The following is a 19,624-nucleotide window of genomic DNA, read 5'->3' on the forward strand; positions in this document are numbered from 1 at the left end:
ATATATCTCATTTTATATGTTAGAAAATGACAAATGTGGCAATAAGAATTTCATTTTTTAATTCATATTTTTCTAAAGTATTTAGAGATCATTTGATTAATGAAATGCTGTGTGAAATTTTAGAAGTAGCTAACATTTTGAGTATTTCCAACATAGAGATTTTAAAAAGAAGAAACATGCTAAAATACAAATTTAGGAAAAAAAATAAGATCTATGCTGCTAAATAATTACAATTACCTTTGGGACACTAAAATTAGAGATTGCATTTTACAGCATTAAGAATACTGAATAAAATTTTATATATATATATATATATATATAGTATTATTTACCAAAATATAAAACAGTTTAAAGTCAAATAAAATTTCTCAGTTCATTTTGAGTTTGAATTCCTCTAACATGAAAAAAGCTTGTATGGTCTTTAAGGCCACTGTGAACTTTTTCTCCAGACAATCAATAAATAAATCTGTAATCTTTACCAAGTGTTTATAAGACAAAAATAATTACAGTGCCAAAGAACTTCAATAAAACATGAATTATTTTAGTTCAGGTTTCAAGACCTGGAAACCAACAGGAATAATATAGATGAATTGTCATCACTTCAAGGCTGAAAGAGAATGGAAACCAAAAATATTTAGTTTCAGGAACCATTACCAAATTATTTGGGAAATACATGCACCACCTTGGCCAAAGGAAGGCAATGAAACTAAAATCAGGGTTACTGGGAAGGACAGGAAAAAAGAAAATGAACTTACATAAACTCCAAGTATGAAAGCTGAACGTTTGCTGGACAAATACGATTCTTGAAATAGAAAAAACATTAGAGATTAGTGAATGAAGGAAACACTGCACACATAATGTAAATCATTTAATACACGTTTTGTAAAATCCTGTACTGAAAATTAATCTAAATTATCTTGGTTGAAAGATTTACATGAATTTTACATGAACTAAATAACTAAGGAAAAAGCTATAAGGAAAGAAAGATGATGGATTGGAAGAAACGCTCAGTTTGGAGCTGCAAAAATAAGTGACGTTTCCAGTCTTAATTAACTTCTTCCTTAATGGTCTGGAAGGAGAAATACATAGTATATAAATGAGTTTTCAATATGGTACTAAATGGCATTAAAATGCAAACACCAGTATGAATAGAGGAAATAATAAGAAAGTAGGTAGTGAGACATTATACATTATACAAAAGAGGTCTACAGTAAAAAAAACTAACTTGGAGAAAGTATAAGCCACAATACATTCAGCAGACAAAACATGATTGAAATGGTGATTAGAAAGTAAAACAGAGAAGCCCTAGAAAGCGTGTACGGCTAAGTGCACACCTTTGTACGGAATGCAAACAAAGGATGTGAACAATGGTTCTCTCCAGTACAAACTGCAACTACTAAGGACTTACATTCTCCTAAGAGGTCACAGTTTCCAGATGATTTTCAAAGATCTTTGTTACTGTTGTTCCAGGTTATACATTTGCAGACTTTGAGTTAAGCAAAGGGAATCTGTCTGGCCAAAGGATCACCGACTACCAAAACATCTTCAGTTTTGCACTTTGTTAGCTCTTTCACACCTTAACCTGTACAATTATGTTTTCCTTTTTTCATTCCTCTAGGGATTCTGTTCTATTTATCCTTTTCTCCTCGGGTAACTTCTAATCCTCTCCTCCTTATGCTTTGCTCATACTTACTACATCTTTTACAAAGCTTCTTAGTAAACAGTACTTCCACTGTCCTTTCATATTCCAGATCCATCAGCCTGAACCTCTGAATCCTTCTTGTTCTTCCATCCTGAGAACAATACTCTCCTACACCCTGAAAGGAATTTACTCTTTAAAGATTATTCTTACATGAATCCTTTGAACTTCAGAACTGTGGTCCTGTCAGCCACAATATTTGCAAGTATCATCTTACTTAAATTTCATATAGAAAATATATTAGGGCAAAGAGAAGAAGGTAGCTTCTCATTTGGATGGAAAGAAAAATCTCTGAACTGCAGCTGAGGTAAAATGTGCAAAACTGAATTGTCTAAGCTGGAAAGAACAAAACAGGAAAATGAAAATCTGCTACCAAGGCAGATTTGGATCTGCCAGTTACTCATGGATGTCAGGATTAACAGGGAGATCCTTCTTGGAAGAAAAAAAAAAAAAAAACAACAAAAAAAAACAAAAAACTGCCTGTCAAGTGTGATTGTTAGGCCTGGGAGATTGTCCTTACTTTTTCACATGACTTTTAACATGACTCTACTTTCCTAACTGCTTTTCAATTGTATCGTGATTAGCTGCTACTATAAATTACAAGTCTGTGTTCTGAGGTACAATAGCTAAACTCAAAAATTACACGGACCTGTATAGTAGCTTCGCAATAATGCTTTCTAGACTTAAACAGACAGTTATTTATTTGTATTTTATGCTCTACCACATGTTCATAAAATGGAATTTTTGTGATTGATCTTCTGTGATTTATCACAGAATAGCTTTGGTATTCCAAGCTTCAAGTGCTGTGAAGTATTTAACAGCCTGTGGCCACCTACCTCAAAACATACCTGAGGCATGTATTAATAGAACAATAAAACTTGGACTGCCATGTCTTAAGGTCATATTCCCATTCCACGCGAAAAAGCTCACTCCCAAAATTTGCCACAGGCGATCTGGTATCTCATTTCTACATTTTAATCTCTGATAGATTCTATCCACTTTCTGACAAATCATGAATGCTGATATTATAAAGTTTATTTTTTTATTTTTTCATGTTCATTAATGCTTTGTAAATACAGAATTAGCTCTGGTTTTCCAATGTCTTTTAATCCTACTCATTTAAACATGATCTACTGATATAAAAATCAGATGCTTCTCAATGTTAAATTGAAATGGAAGAGATTCACTTCTATTTTTCCATTGGAATTTTGAAAACATTCTAATCTACTTACCATTCAGGATGTTTTGTGCCTTGTGAGTTTTAATATAGAATTAAAGAAATATTTATTTTCAAATTACAAGTCTTCCCATGACACTGGCATACTTTTAGTAATAGAAATAATGCAAACACCTATAATGATGATCCTTCTTAAAGGTCACAATTTTGGACCCTGCAGTAACCTACAATATCACAGAAATTCCCCATCTAGAGATCATGCTAAAACAAACCTGAATAAATATTAGAGGAATGCCCCCAAACATACTCTGTAATGCCATGCAAAAGAACACAGTCTCATTTTTTCTCTTACATTATTCTAGACTGTGAGTCAAACAGCTCCAGATGAAGAAACAATCTCAAGAAATCCATTCTGATCTTAACCTATCAACAATTTTTTTTTTTACATTAGCAATATTTACAAATATACTTTATTCACCAATGCCCTTAACCACAGACCTTCTGATTAACATTACCTAAAGAGCAGCCAAAAAATCAAGTGTTATTGGTCTAGTAATCAACAGAATGGGATGCAGAGCTGATGCTGAGTTGCAGGGTTTTGTACCTAAATTGGTCCCTGTCAACTGCCACAGATGAACCAGCAAACCACCATAAAGGCCTCCTCACACTATGGGAAGCAGACAGCTTTGGAGAAGTATTGTAGGGTATGAGTGCAGATCTCTGCCCCTCGCAAGTATGTCATCTGCCTCCTCTACTTCCCCAGATCTAGCAGCAACAATCAAAGCTAATATACCAACCCTGGAGTCAAACTGTGAGAAATTCCCATCACTATCAAATGTAAAGGGTAATCACATTTTAAGCTCCAAACTCACAGAAAGCCAAATATTTCCTCATTTTAGTCTTTAGGTTTTTTCACATAGCAATGAAAACTGTTTTCCACAGAGAGGCAGATTTTCTATGCTGAGAATTGGTCTGCTTACATTTGCACTGGCATGTGGGCATATAATATAAATGTGAAATATTTGACAGAAAATAAAACTATAAAAATTGCTAGTAATTATCACTATGACTCCAGTCTAACACTCCTTATTCACGTAAACCTGATATCGCTATTGTGGCTGTTTTTCTTTCAATGAAGAACTGAGAATAAAATTATCTATGGGCAAGTTCCTTGAGATGTGAGGTGGCACCTTTTCTTCTACAAAGAATTGCAGATATTTATGTTAACACTGAAAGAGTATTAAAAAAGCATATTAGTGTCAGATTGAAATAAGCACAAGTCTTGCCAAGTGCATTCTCAGCTCTAGTCAAGTTATTGTCGAGTTTCCTGACCAAAATACCCCAGTGTTATGCAAAGTGAGACAAGAGCTGGCTGAGAAACATGCTCAGTGTGCTTCTTTTCAATTCCCGAATAAAATGCTGCAAGATATACTAACGTCAGGTGTTAGTTCAAAGTATCAAACTGAGCTTTAAGTCATGAATGTCTTGCTATCTTATTAGGTGGTGTATTTGCTCACACATCATTTATTAAAGAAACCCATAAATCTAGTAATAAATGATACTTGGCTGAAAGTCCCTTCCATGCTCAAGTTATTTTTCAAGCGCAGTTTACAAAAAAGTCTGTTGTTCTGAAATAGTGTGTTGGTCTTGTAAATATTTATTCAGCAAATATTCCCAGGATGGTAAATGTAAAGATTACCAAAAGGTCTATGGCACAAAAGATCATATGATTTAAGGTAACTAGTGATTTATGGCATTGTTACCTCCCATCACTGAGGAAATGAGGCTTGAGACTGACTAATGTTTCTATTTATTTTGCTTGCTGGAAGCATTTATAACTTTCTCCCGGGATTTTTCTGAACTACACTGTATGATATTCCCAAACTCTTTTTCCACTCTTTTTTGATTTTAATTGTAGTTGAATAGAATTAAAATCTTGGGAATACTTCTAATTTGTTAACTCGTTCCTACAATGTCTTGTTAAAATTATTCCTAATTCACTCTTGAGAGGAATCAGCCTACTTGCCATCTAAGAAACCTCAAGGAGAACTACTCTTTGCTACATTCTTTTACAAAATTGAGTATTGCAGGGATCAGCCAGTGTCCAGAAACTTTCTGAATAGGCAAAAGAAGCCACAAGAGGCAGGAAAAAACATGAGGTTTCCTCTGTGGGGTTTACCCCAGGTCACTGTGAAGAAGGCACAGTGGGAAGGTTGCAGTCCCCCAGCCCCTGGCCAGCTGCCATTTATCTGACGGCTCTGGCACCAGGAGAATAGGGCTTGGGGCTGTCCCCAGAGCTCCTAAGTGCTCAGCAGCCATCTGCCAGCACAGCCCCAGAGGTGCCTCTGCTGATCATTGTCTCCTGGATACATGCCTTGGGGATTGCAAAAAGAAAAAAAGAAAAAAAAAGAAAAAGAAAGAATTAAGAGTTCTATCTTATCTTGAAAAGCAAGAGATCTAATCTGTATGAAGTAACAAGTGAGTTCCCGCTGGTACTGGTAGGTATACTAAATTGCCATACATGGCGATGTGGCATTCAAGTTATGGAAAACACATTCTTGAAACTGCTTTGCTACCCATGGGTAGCGTGACAATAAGTTGTTCCTTAATTTATAGATTGCCTGAGTAAGGAATCAAAATATGTCTTTTGCAATGATTAGCAGCCTCAGAGAATGCTTCGACCAGGAACAAATGCTGATTTGTTTATGAGGTCAACCAAAAGACATACCAATGTTGCCTTCCTAGCAGAGCTTTCAGTTACGTTCAGTCATTTGTTATCTTGTATTGATAAAGTTAATGCAGAGAATCAAAGCCCAGCTTATATCACCAGTAAATATTATGATCATATACATCTGCAGAACACACAAACTCTGTCGTCACTTAACTAGAGCTTTTAGAAAACCCAAACACAGAACTTGATTTATGAAAGTGGTATGACATGTTTTTTCTATTGATGAAACACACAGCATAATAAGAGTTTAAAATTAATTATTATGCACAAAAATATTTTAGCTGAGGTCATAGTTCACATCCAGCTCTTTGATAGCTATCTTGGTTCATATATTTCAAAATATTTAATTAAGATGGCAGAAATTATTAAGAACTGTCTATCAGATAGGGAAACTGAGGTTCCCAGTGAGTTAGAGCTACTTTCTTTTTAATTAAGTAAAGTAGCAAAAATCAGTTTCTCTATTCCTGGCTCCTCCGCCTTCACTGGAAATTGGAAGTTTGTCCAGAGCAGCTAAGAAGACTCGTAACATCCCGCGTCCCTCCAAAAACTTTCTCAAATGATTTTAGCAATTAAAATAAAATTAAAGTCCAGTCTAAATACCAGCCTGCACGTACCTTTCTCAGTTTCCTCAATATTTTTAGGTATTGACGAAGTGTTCCTTTTGTCTTTCAGTGATCTGCCCTTCCTCTTAGCACAGCACATGATCTTTCTCCATCCATTCACACAGTCAGGCAGGGTTTCTGTCTCCTAGAAGTGCTGCCTTACTGACTTCCAATAGAGTTCCAAGTGTGTCTGTCAGTCATACTGAAACAACTTCTTTTTTGAATCATGCTTTGATTGTATTTGTTAGGTTCAGGATTATTTCACTTTTTCAATGCCCTGTTCAGAACAAAGGAATTGTAAAATACTTATCGTAAGATGTGACCATGCACTTCTTCAAGATAAACCTGAGTAGTGGTCATCTGTTTAATAACTAGTCAGGGAGATATATAAATAGCTCTAACAGACTTCACATACCCTGATGCACTTGCTAAAGCAGCAGTTTTAAAATTCTTTCAAAATTGTAAGCATACATAGACTCATGAAATTGTCAGAAAAGTACAATAAATGTGCCATGATACTTTTACAGTTATGATAGATCTTTGATTAATACATACATCTGGAGGTAAACTTACCTGGAATCCTAAATTATCCTATGGAGAATCAATTTACTCTATTTATAAATCACCTCAGAAAACACACTGCAAACACACAGCAAGTTTACTTCTAGTTGTTTTAGTATTAACCTCAATAAAATTACAGCTGTGTCTATACCAGTATAAGGAAAGAGAACAGAGTACTGAGTTTTTGCTGTTTACTAGAATTTTTTTCAGTAGAAAAAACTTTAAGAATGATACACTCCTAGCTAAATAAAAGCCCAACGTAGTTTATTGTAAAACAAACTTCCTCCTGCTCTTCAGAACTTAATATCTGAAGGTTCATGCTCTCTATTGGAATTGAGAGCACTCAAACTTTTAAATCAGACGTTTTTGGAATGAAAATTGGATTTTGGCAGAATCATAGTTTGCTGTTTTCTGGTTTTGTTATTTTATTTTATTTTATTTTTCTCGAAAGCCCTCCTTTAGACATATAAATGTCCAAAGATGTAACCTTCCTAATACAATCTTGCAGCCTTCCCTGAGTTTTCTTATTTTTTGTCCTATTCCCCTGCAGCTAGTTTTTCAGTGTCACTTATTGAGGATCACGCTAATTTGTCAAAGCTGATTTTTTTTTTTTTCAGAAGAAGCTCTAGTTTATGACCTTTCTCTTAAACTAAAAATTTATTTACATCAAAAAAAATATACCATGACTTGTCAGAAATCAGGAGAATAGTAAATAGTTCTTACAAGATGTGAGAATATCGGCCTCATATCTCAGAATATACTTCAAAATACACTTCAAAATACAGATCAAAATGAACATTAAAAATAACTTTAATTTTCCATTAGTCCATCCTTATTGACTACATCTAAAAATACTACAAATACTACATCTACATCTTGTTAGAGACCAATAAAATAGAGCCCTTAATAGTGGTCTTTGTTAAAAAAAAAATTTCCTTGTTCTGTCTCAGAGGATGAGTTACTGTATGCAAAAAGGTCACTGAAGGAAAAGTTCACACTCCATTATACACAACCCATCCCACAACGTACCCGTTCAAACCTCTTTGTGAAGATCTACGATGTGGTACAGATCCTGGTAATGTAACAACATCACTTACAGTCACTGCTTATTTTATAAAATAATGGACAGACCTTGGCACTATAAACATGGATTAAAATAACTTTGTTAAGAAGCTAAAAAGCTCTGTCAGTATAATGCAATAAAAAGTCACTTTCTAAGGTGATACATTATCCATTCATAATATATTTAATGCAAATCAGGGCAACAAAAGTTGAAATTATAAAAGGATTTTTAAGGCATTTTTTTCAAGCAGTAATCAATACCTACGTGCTTCCATTCTTTTAAGAAGGTCAATGGACAGTCTTTGAATAAGTAAATCACTTGCTGTGGTGTTTAGACTTTTGTTGATGTTGCTGCTCCATGGAGATTTGAAGGACTGATTGGTAACCTTTTATCTAATAACTTTACATCTTTTGATTGCAGTAGAATTTTAAGTGCAATCAGGTTTTCTGTGTGAAAAAAAGTTTGTACCACCTCAATTAATAAATCTCCTCAGTTAGATAAATTGCTTCTCTTTGTCTATACTCATCTTCTTCCTCTTGAGTATAGTTACAAATGACTACTGCATCTGAACGGTAGTACATTCTTTGGGGAGCTGACACCAGCAACTGGAGTCATTCATAATTGATACAGAATGTGTGTTCCCAACTCTCACTAGGTCTTTTTCTGCCTCTTTTGGCCTAAGTGGGGCCAATATGAAAACATCTATTCTATTTACTCATTACTTTTGTTCAGGTAAGAGCTACAATAACAAGTCCTATGTAACAAAGCAGGAAAATGCTTCAAGGTAATGGAGCTGGTAATTAATTCTGAATGCCAGTGGAAATTCTACTGAAATTCTATCAAAGCTACACTAGCACCAAGCAAGATTATCAGAATTAATATTCTTGCAATAAACATCAAGGAGTTAAGAATGATTAAATCATTATTGTTAAATGTTATGAGAAAAAAAAAAAAGTAAAAAAAAAAAGCTGTAAAAAAGCTGTGAAGATTTACCTGGTCTTTGCATCATAAGCGACAAAATCTTGAGACTTGTCTGTATGCAAAACTTAAATTGCAGCTAGTTTTTTTGCAAATGCAAAATTTTGCAAATGCAAAAATTCAAATTGCTAGTGTACACAAAACTCAGCAGTAACTCATTATATGAGCAAAAGATAACAGAATATAAGCTTATTTCATTTCTGAATCAGAATAGGATGCTTCACATGACGTCACTCTCAGGGCTATATCTTCCGGGAAGTCACAATTTACTACTCAGCATGAGTAATATTTGCTGATGAAAATGTTTTCCTTCACAGGATCTTTCAAAGTCAAGTCAGCACTCAGTATGGGTCATGAAACCACAAACTTACATTGTTATAATTCACTTTAACGCAGTTTTGAAATTAAACTACTTGTCTTCCCACTTTCTGGCTTTGAATATGTACCAATGCCTCCTCATGGAACTTAAGATTTTTGTTTGAGAAGACACTGGAATGAAGAGAGAACATAAAGCAAGAAATCAAGACTAGACAAATCCAAAGTAACATAACTACTCAGATTTCTGCTGACCTATGAGCGCCTACTTTTCTTTCCTACCGTTCTATTCAACAGTCATTGTATTATCAATTATAGATATGAACAATGTAAGCTTTAGATACTTGTTTTGTTCACTAACTGGGATTTTTTTTTTTTTCTATAAAGCAGCTAGAATGAAAGGTATGGAAATAGTTGGCTGCAGAAAATTTCACCCAGTTTAATTCTCTCTCAGTAAACACATATCACACTTCTTCAACAACTAAGTGAATGTACCTCATCTCATCCATATTTTAAAATAAATTTTTAAATGTGTTCCTTAAATTGAAGTGAAATATAACTAAGAAAGTTATTACTCAATATTTTCTATCCAACTATTTCTTACAACTTGCCCTTTTCCACTTTTTCTTTTTCCCAGACAGAGAAACAAGTCACTTTACAATCAAATTATGAAGCTCCCAGTCAAGTACTGGGTTTTCTTTAATCAACTTGAATGCATGATCTCCCTATTGAATCTTATGCATCTACGGTTGATAAATTGTCCCTATGACAGTCTCAGAAATACATGAGAGTCAATTTTGGTAAATTCTGGCCCATTGACTGCATATAATCAATCATCTGAGCTAGAGTTGGAAGTAGATATTAAAAAAACTGATATTTTACACTTTTTTTTTTTTTTTTCACTACTGTTAGCAAAACAACTCATTTGCAAGATAGAAAAGTGAAAGCCTGACATGAACTCTAGCACTGAACCAAGAGAAATATCATGTCTCCAAGGCTAAATCATATATATAATTAATCATAAAAATATGGAAACATGGTATAAAAACTTGGAAACTTACAAGTCCCCCACCTCAACACAAAATTTACAAAAGAAAAAAAAAAAAGGAAAAAGAAATTTTAAATTGCTGAGAGGAAGAATCTTGGAAAGAGAGAAAGTTAGAATTGAATAAATCTCAAAGATGGAAGGAACAAAGAAAAGTAGAAAAAGTTCCTGAGAAATGTGAGAAAAATCATGAATTCCTTAAGTCCAAAGGTATTAATGACAAAATACACTGAAAAAATGGACAGTAGAGGCTGAATTAAGAAGCTTCAAAATAGTTTTTTGTTTTATTTATTTTTTATTTTATTTTATTTTATTTTTTAACTGGGAGAAGCTTCTGGAAAGTGTGTGCAGAACAGCAAGGAAACATTTGTCAAGAGAGTACTTTTCTGGAAGTCCCACAGGAGATTCTGTGGAGTTCAATGTCAGTAAGACACTGCATAAAAACTAAAAACAAACAAACAAAACAAACAAACAAAACAAACAACCAAAAACCAAAACCACCATCCATCAAAAAAAACCCAAAACCCCACAGACAAGAGTCATCTTGCAGAAATATAAACTTTTCTCACCCAAATGAGTTCTGTTTTCTTCATCTTTCTTTTTTCATATTTGTAAATCTAGAAAAACAGAAAAATCTATTTCCAGCTTCTAGCCAAGTATCACAAAAAGTTGATTAGGAACAACCAGCATACATTTAATACAATATGACTTGTCATGAAGGTCATAAAGGATGTTCTGTCCCCTAGTTACATAGCTTTATCTATGAAACTTTAAGGACAAATAGTTACACTTCAAATTAAAAATGCAATTTGTACACTAGGCATATGTAAATGCCTCATTTTCAGTATGTTCCCTTCTACAAATTCATTAACAAGAGTATTTGTGGAAAGTAATCACAGAAACAGTGTGTACACAATTTAAACTAATTCCATTAAAATCAAAAGAATATTCAGAAGATGTTTGCTATAGTCATCCAATTCTAACTATTACTTTTGACATCTGTGGAAATCAGATAAAGTACTAAAATGGAGAGTCTGATGGAGTAAAATATTGTTCTTCTACCAATATGAGATTGACATATTATTAAGTTAAACCATTTAGAAACAATGTAACATTTTAACTAGCAATATCCTATTAAATTACATTGCAAGAAGACATTGGCTATCTTATTAATGTGATAAAAGTATGAAAACTACTGTAGTTTTAAGGACTTATGAAGGGAGTTCCAATATTTTAATTGCAATTAAAGCATGATATAAGTTCCATGTTGGAACTCCAAGTTTCAGGTGATTTGAGTCAAAGCGCAAATGTTAATGAGAAGTTTTTATTTTAGGTTATTAAGTCTGACTGATGAATCTAGCAAGGAAGACAACAACTGCTGAGAAAGGCATATAAAAATCACACCATTTCATGTCCACAAGCCCAAAGATTCAGCAGTAATATCATGACTATCCGACTGCGTGCTTTTTTGCTCCAGCTGCTCAGCCTACCTCTTTGTCTTTCATTGTTCCATCAAGTCTGCTGACCCGTGCTTCATGAAAGTACTACATTATTAGTCACTTCTGTAATTAGTGACCCTTAGTACTTAGATCAGTTAGTTACAAATACTTCATGCTGAGGAATGGTGAATACCCAGAGATTTCTGTTCACAAGTAAAGTTAGGGATAGAATCATGAAGTTGTCTCCTTCCCACTCAAGCAGACAAATCATAGAGGAGATGTTTACCTTGGATCTTCAAAAGCTCACCAGAATTTCATCCCAGAAGTCATTACCCTGGAGCTAAGCACTTGAAAAGGACTTCAGCTAAGTCCTTAAAAATAGGCAGGAATCACATTAGCTCTCTTTTTATATTTTAAATTCAAATAGGTTTTATCTTACAAAATAAATGATCAAACTTCTCCACATCAAACTGCCCTAAATGATGTCACACTCAGACTAAATATTGGTCAGTATGATTGATTTTGCAAGCAGAAAACTGTAACTGTCTTACAAGCAACAATAGAGGAAATATTTTAAGCAAAGCTACATCTGCCAAGAGAAAACACTTCATCCTTTTATCATGCCACATCATACAAGATTTTGCATTTTTTTCATAAAACCCACATAATCAAGGCTTTTTGTCCCCCCTTTTTTTTTTTTTTTTTTTTTTTGCATCTCCAAACAATGAAATATAGAAAAAGCATTTGCTAGAATTACAATTTTTATGGCAAAGCATTATTCAAAAGTTTCAGCGGCTGTTAAACAGAGTAAGCAAGTACTACTGTACTCTTATTCTCATTGATGCTCCTATAAGTTGGCTCTTAGCAATGGGCCATTAGTGAGCATACGTAGAAACCTAACTGGAAATGAACTTGAACTCCACCATCTGCATTGAGAACCTGGCAGTCTTTAGAGGAAACAATTCTTTGCACTCCTTTCCAGCTACCTGACACTCACCTCTCCACAGGCAAACCAAGCTGCTATGTAGGTCACTGTGAAATATACATAATTGTATGTATTTTCTATCTGAGCTACCACACAAGTATTTGGAAATAGAGGTTCCTTCCTTTAAAACTTGTATAATCAGAAAATAGAAAATCTTCCTTAGAGTTGGAGGGAAGGAGAAAAGGGAGATTAACTCTGATTCCCTAGTGTTTCCTACTGTGTGTCTTTCTTTCAGTTGTGCATACTGATGTATATGTGTGCTGAAAGTTCCAAAACAGCAACAATAAACAAGGACACTTTTTTGTCATCTGCTTTATTTGCTATGTTAGTAACATCTTTCCAGGCTTTTCATTCTCCTCTTTAAAAGACTTTCAAACACATATCAGTGAATTTCTTTGAGACTCTAACATAGTTTTTTTTGTGTGTGTGTGTGAGTTTTTTGTTTTTGGGTTTTTTTTTTCGGTTTTCCAACTGTGGTAGGTGTTGAAGAATATGAATTGAATTTTGAAGGTTCCTGGCTCCCAAGCCAGCAGGAGATGAGGTTTAATTGCTTGGAAATACATTTTCACAGTTGATACTGGGGAACAGAAAAAGTCTGTATGTCAAGGGCCTCTAAACTAATCATTTAGCCATAACATGCACCACTGCATATATAGGGACAAAGTAACTGTTAACAGCTTGAAGCTGTTGAAAAAATACACCAATGAGAAGGTCTCCTATATTTTTCTAATGCTATTCTTCACCCTGAATAAACTAATAGAAATGTTTTATTTTGAGTTCTGTCAGTTTGAATGAAAACAACTGTGTGCTCACCTAGTTTCAGCATTGGAATTTATTAGATCTGAGACTGTTCATTAGGATAACAATTCTGAAGCTGTTCCGTTATTAATACACTGCCTGTATAAACTCACGGTCTGCCTGTTGTATATGGTTACACTCTGGAGACTGAAATTTGTTTCCAGCACAACAGATCAGGTCAAGAACTGCAATAACAATTAGCCATTAGTCACTAGACCTCAATTTTGCCATAACAGAAAATAATTTTTTCCAAGTATTTTCTCTCTGGAAAGAGGGAAAAAGCATAGGGAACTGTCAAGCTTATGACAATTAGAGTATGAAAAATCTGGGTATGGCTTCTGAGAAGATAACAGGGATAAACCTCCAAAATTCTCTTTTAGGTTACTGATTTAACTTGAGGCTAGATCTTAATGTATCAATATTGCCTAGTATAGTAACAGTTATTTTTTTTTTTAATTTCAAATCCTAGTGAAATAGAAAAATTACCTAATCTCACCCAGAATCAATCACGTTGCTCCTAACTTGATACAGACATGAGAGACACTGATAGACTTCCCATGTGCAACGTCCTACTTCTTGCCCCTCTAATTATTTCTAAAGGACAGAGCAGAGACACGTCTCAAACTGTTTCAGTAACTATCTTTTAGCACCCACCAGCTTAGGAGATGCAGCTCCCCTCTCATTAGTGCTTCAGAGAAACACCAGATAACAATTGGAGGCAGAGGAGTTGCAGTTGCCCAGGCACCTTCTGCAACTGCTGATTTGGACTCTAAAGTAGACAAGGGAGCAAATGACACTGAGGTGTGCCCCCATAGAAAATCCCATAACAGCTCCCTGAAGCCAAAGGAATATTCTGCAATCTGTGCTGGGTGGAGCCTTGCTGCTCTGTAAAAGGAGAAGTCGACTGTGATGTTATTGGCAGGACTTTACATCCTACTCTACAGAAGAAATCTTTTTTAATCTATAAATGCTGATAAAACACACTAGTATAAAATATGACTGAATTTTCTAATTCAGTCTGTTCAAAGAACAAGACGGATATACATAAACATAATATTTACGTCACCTCCAGTTGACACTTAAGAGTATCAACTTGGCATTATCCCTTTAGAATTTAGGAGAGGGGAAAAAAAAAGAAAGAAAATTCTGCTATTTCATAAGGAATGAGCTATTTTCCAGCTACTTCTCTACGAGCTGATCAAAGACCTAGATAGAAAGGGACAGTGGTATGGTGTAACTGAGTTTTATTAGAAAGCATGATAGCAGAAAGAGTAAAGAGCATTTCAGATCAGATCCTTATTTTTTTTAAGCAGACAGTAGCAGTTGAAAGAATATAAAAAGAAGCTTCAAAATGTAGAGAATGAATATAATGAATTGGTTTTACTTGAGAACAGTAATTGTAAATATAAACAGAGGAGGAATATTATGCCGATTGGCAGCCTAATAATCACTTGACAGTTAACTATAGAAAGGTCAAAGGTCATGGATTTTTAATCTATAGGTTGATGATCCCTTGTGGACTGTGTGGTATGAAAAAGAATTTGGTATGCTTGATGCTATTAAAGGCATGATCAGCTTGTCAAAATCCATTAGCACTCACTTTTCCTTCAAATGAGCATTAAACTAGCTTTTGTTGTGATTATTTGAGGCAGATTTCTTATCACTGTTAGTAATCCTGTATAAGCATGAAACATTACTTCTATGAATAAAAGTGATTTTTCAGAAATTGGTAAAATGCATGATATATTTTACAATTAGGTCTTTTTAGAACATTAAACATTTTTCTGATAGATTGCAAGTAAATCCAAGGATTTCACAGGGAACAAATATGCTTACTGAACAAGCATCTTAATATATGGGGCAGAGCATTACCTTTATATGTTTATAAAATAACAAAGGCAAAAACAAATCCACATTCTCTTTTAAAAGGAAATCAGAGATATATTTAGTCTTATTGTATAGCTTTCACACCCAAAGTATTTTTAACTTGATTTTTCTTTGAATACTCTAGAATATATTACTTAACTCTGTAGATAGTTGTAAGGAAGAGAAAATTCAATTGTTTTGAACATTTGTTCACTGTAGTTTCAAAAGCACTTCTTATAATGACCTTGAAAGTAAAGAAACTTGTAGAGATATTTTGATATTAGCAAGTAATGTATAAGAACGCTAATGTTACGCAGATGAAATACTTCAAGAACTATATTTTTTCATTAAGTTAAAAAACAAGATGCATAACTTAAGATGAAAAGATGCAGTAATATGTATATAGAATATCCTGAAAATTTGTGTTAGAGTTGAGGTCACTTAGGAAAATGTAATAAAAGTGAAATGAAAAATTTCACAGCAAACAATATTATATTTACAGCATTTGCATAAATCTGATTTTAAGTATATTTTAAATATATTAAGTAAAGAACTATTACATGCAGCTTTCAATTTGAATGCTGTCAGTTGCAAAACATGCATCCTTACATAGGTTTTAAACCTATATGTCAACCTTTAAAAACATGTTTGGAAAATAGAAAAATCTTTTGATCTTAGTCATATACTTGTTTATTTAAAAAAAAAAAAAAACATAGAAAAAGAGCACTAATCAATGCTCCCTAAACTGTAATAAATCTTGACTTTATCTCCCCATGGATTACATCTGTACCTTTAGAAATGCCTCAGTCAGTCTGGTTCATTTGATGGGCAAATGCATATCTCGCAATACTTGATGAGAAACTTGTGAACATACTCTGGCCGTGTCTACTTTGAAATGTCAGATGGATTTCTCTTGGGTACCTTTCCTTTTGTTGTGCATCAGAGCAAAATAATATTTTATTGTTGGTCATAATTAATAATTCATTAAAATGCACCAAATGAACACACGAAAAAAGAATGTGGATATAAATCTTATTAGGTCCCTGGATAAAGTCACACTATGCTTTTGCATTTTGAATTTCCAGGAATATGTTATATTGTCCAATATTGGAACAAGCTGAGAAATGTAATATAAAAATTTGATAAATTGCTTTCTGCCTGTAAATGAGAAAACAGATTGTGAAATGAAGCATTCTGGCAAAGTAGAATTTGAGCTTAGAGTGTAAACACTTGAGTTAATGGCTAGGGTATCTCTGAGTCTCAGAAGCTGCGGTACATAGGGAGGGTGAAAGTGAGGTTATGGTAGCTCTTCAATATTTTACTTTGAACATCCTTACAGGCCTTAATTAGACAGATTACCTGTTCTGCATGGTGCAGTGTGCTGAACAGTTTTAAACTAGCTTGTCCTCAAGGCAAATGGAAGGCAAATCAAAAAGAATTACACTCTACACAAATAACAATGAATGTTCTATTAATGAGTACAGAAAAAAAACAAAAATTTTCCAGTCCTTACTCTATTTAGTTTTTAACTTTACCATGTTCAAAAGCATTTGTGAAATATTTACTGATCATTTGCATTTATGTACCTAACCAGTCCACCTCTTCAATATTTCAATCCTTGTGAAACTATAAAGACATTTAATGTAATTACTTGATTTTTGAAATTCTTATGTTTCTTTGTATTTAAGAAAATGTGACAATATAATGGAAATTTTTCAGACAAAAAAAAAAAAAAAGCTTTCCTTATTTCAGTTCCACTGGATAGATAAACAGATTATTATTATTTTTAATCTCAGTTCAGTTCCTAACCTACAGTAAGAAAAGCAGCGGAGTAATGAGGATGTTTACTAATGGCTCCAGGATGCCACAATTAACTTGCTGTACACATGCTAAGATCCTGAATCTATTTAATCAGTTTATTCAGCCAGTCACCTTATGGGGAAGGTCACCATGTCAAACAATTCTGAATGGTATTTTGTATGAACTGGGAACAAGACTTTTTAAAGGCCAGAGATTTAGGAACATAAACCAGATGTGCTCATTTGAAATAGTCTACTTATTAAAAAAAAAAGTCAAACACTTAGATCTTTTTTAAATCTCACTGTCAAACACACTCTATAGAACTAAGGATTTTACTGTTCTGTCATGAATTTCACTGATTCTTAGATGAAATATGCCTTCTGATCTTTGCCATAAATATATCATTTCTCCATTTATATTCTAGTATTGTATCTAAGAAATTAATTTAATCAGTTCAATATTTTTCAAGACACTGATTTTTAAAATCTTTTTGTATTTCTACTTTTAAGGTTCAGAATTACTGTACATAGTTAATCTTTACATTTGTTTGCAAAACAGCTATATTTCCCTCCAAAAACTTGCACAGAATAAATCTAGATTACACAGTGATTACTGTAAAAATGTTCACTTTTATTTTGCTTTATTTTTTTCTCCAGGTACGCACATCTAATAATTGATTTCTTGTCCATTGGGGTTACATAAAAATGTAATTTACTAATTAATATAATTTATCTCCATTGGTCAGCCTGCTAAAGTATTGTGTCAAACTGTCCGTGTTGACTGTTAGGATATTATTCACTAGAATGATCACATCTCTGAAAAGAAATTTTTAAGAGTTCTAGAGAGGAAAAGTATCTAAGTACAAACTAGCTAACTTGCAAAATTGCTGTGGGGAGGAGCAGTACCAACTCTTTCCAATTTCCACCCAGAGCAGTGAATATTAAACTGATTTCTATCTACTCTTCTTGAATGGACAGCAGAATGCTCAGATGATGTTCTGATTAGTGGAGTTGGAGCAGCATTTCTCCTTCCAGCCCAAGTGCTACTCTTCTTTCCAGAACCTCTCAGAGGAGCAAAGCAACAACAAAAAAAAAAAAAAGAAAACAGATACCTGATATAGCAATCAAAAGTTACAGCATAACAGAGAAAATGAAACACCTATCTTTGACAGCATGCAGCAAGGAATGTATAAGTGATTGATTGCTACTAAATGCCTGTAGATCTGCTTTCACTGGTATGGATTATGCAGCTATGGACAGTTTTCTCATTTCAGCCATCTCATGTTCTGGAAGGTGGTAGGAGCCCTGGAGCTGTAAGGAATAAAAAGGAAATCCACTGGTTGGAGTTCTGTATTCTGCCTGAGCTATGCTACTCTCTGTCTCTGATCAGTACAAGAACAACCCCAAGCAGGTAGCAGGCTGCCACAAACAAAACAAAAACCAAAGCAAAACAGCCAAATAGCCAACCGACCACCAGACAAACAAAAACATAATTGAGAAAACTTTTGCTTGTTATATTCAGCTGGTTAGCTTGTTGTACATTTGAATTTATTCATTATGAATTGCAAACAGCTTTCCATTCCTAGGTCAGAAGCATTATTCACCCTTCATTGTACACCTCAATTTTTTAAAATATTTGAATGAGATTCTGGACTGTAGCTATTTAAATGTACACATAAGGAGCCCTAATAATTAGTATTCTATTAGCAAATACTTTCCTGCAAAATATCACCATAAATATATTTGTATATTGTACATTTGTAGGGATTTTGCTTTGTTTTATTGTTTTTATCTTTTGAAAACTGAAAATAGTGCTTTGGAATTATTTTTTCTTTCTGATAATTGACCTGAGTAGAAAAATATCAAACATAGGCTGTTTCCTAGATTTTCTTAGTGTTTGTCCTGATATAAGAATGACAACATACATAGTACTTCATAACCTGAGAGTTTCCTTCTTGTTTGTCCAGATAAAAGACAAACTTCAAACAACTTCACTTACTGAGTTTGTATTTTTATTGAGATTTAATAAAATATAAGTCCAAAAATATTTGGGGGGAAAAAAACCCACAACTCAAACTCCTTTAATCTTACTATGTAATCTAATTTTATCTAAATTAGAATTTTGAAGAAACTGTAAGAACTACAAAGAGAAACTTATTTTCTTTTCCTGTTGAAATCTCCACTTCAGTGTTTCCTACTTCTCCCAAGTGAACACTACACTTAATTTTTATTTCAATCTAGTTAAAGAATCAGTATGAAAATTCATCAGCATATACGAGAACATGGTGATGATACTTACTGATTAATGGAATTAGTGAGAAAATGAAAATAAATGTTAAGTTAGCATACCCATCTTTAATTTAGTCATCATTATGTGCCGTTTTGTTTTCAAAAGTCTGTCTCAATTTTCAATAAGACATAAAATAATTGAGTGTTGTTCTGCAAAAGGAAGGCTCGAGCACAAAGTTTAAAAAGGATTTTGATGGAACATCTCCATTACAAAGATATCAAAGGAGAGCACTTAATTTGCACTGTAGTTCAGTGGTTAACTTACCTGATAATGTGG

The 19,624-nt window shown here is 33.7% G+C and overlaps 1 long non-coding RNA gene across 1 annotated transcript in view; it reads right to left on the reverse strand.

The window, feature by feature from the left end:
• Positions 1-322: 322 nt before the first annotated feature.
• LOC128072857 (uncharacterized) overlaps positions 323-19,624 on the reverse strand; it is a 31,587-nt gene continuing 12,285 nt past the window's right edge. The window contains exons 2-7 of the long non-coding RNA XR_008202466.1: positions 18,216-18,369; positions 14,048-14,273; positions 9,183-9,300; positions 6,222-6,486; positions 756-802; positions 323-607 (exon numbers count right to left, since the gene is read on the reverse strand). This is a non-coding gene — a long non-coding RNA (uncharacterized LOC128072857). The remainder of the gene's footprint in view (positions 608-755; positions 803-6,221; positions 6,487-9,182; positions 9,301-14,047; positions 14,274-18,215; positions 18,370-19,624) is intronic.

This window comes from Tympanuchus pallidicinctus, unplaced genomic scaffold (genome assembly GCF_026119805.1).
Source record: "Tympanuchus pallidicinctus isolate F22 unplaced genomic scaffold, pur_lepc_1.0 scaffold7, whole genome shotgun sequence".
NCBI lineage: Eukaryota > Metazoa > Chordata > Aves > Galliformes > Phasianidae > Tympanuchus > Tympanuchus pallidicinctus.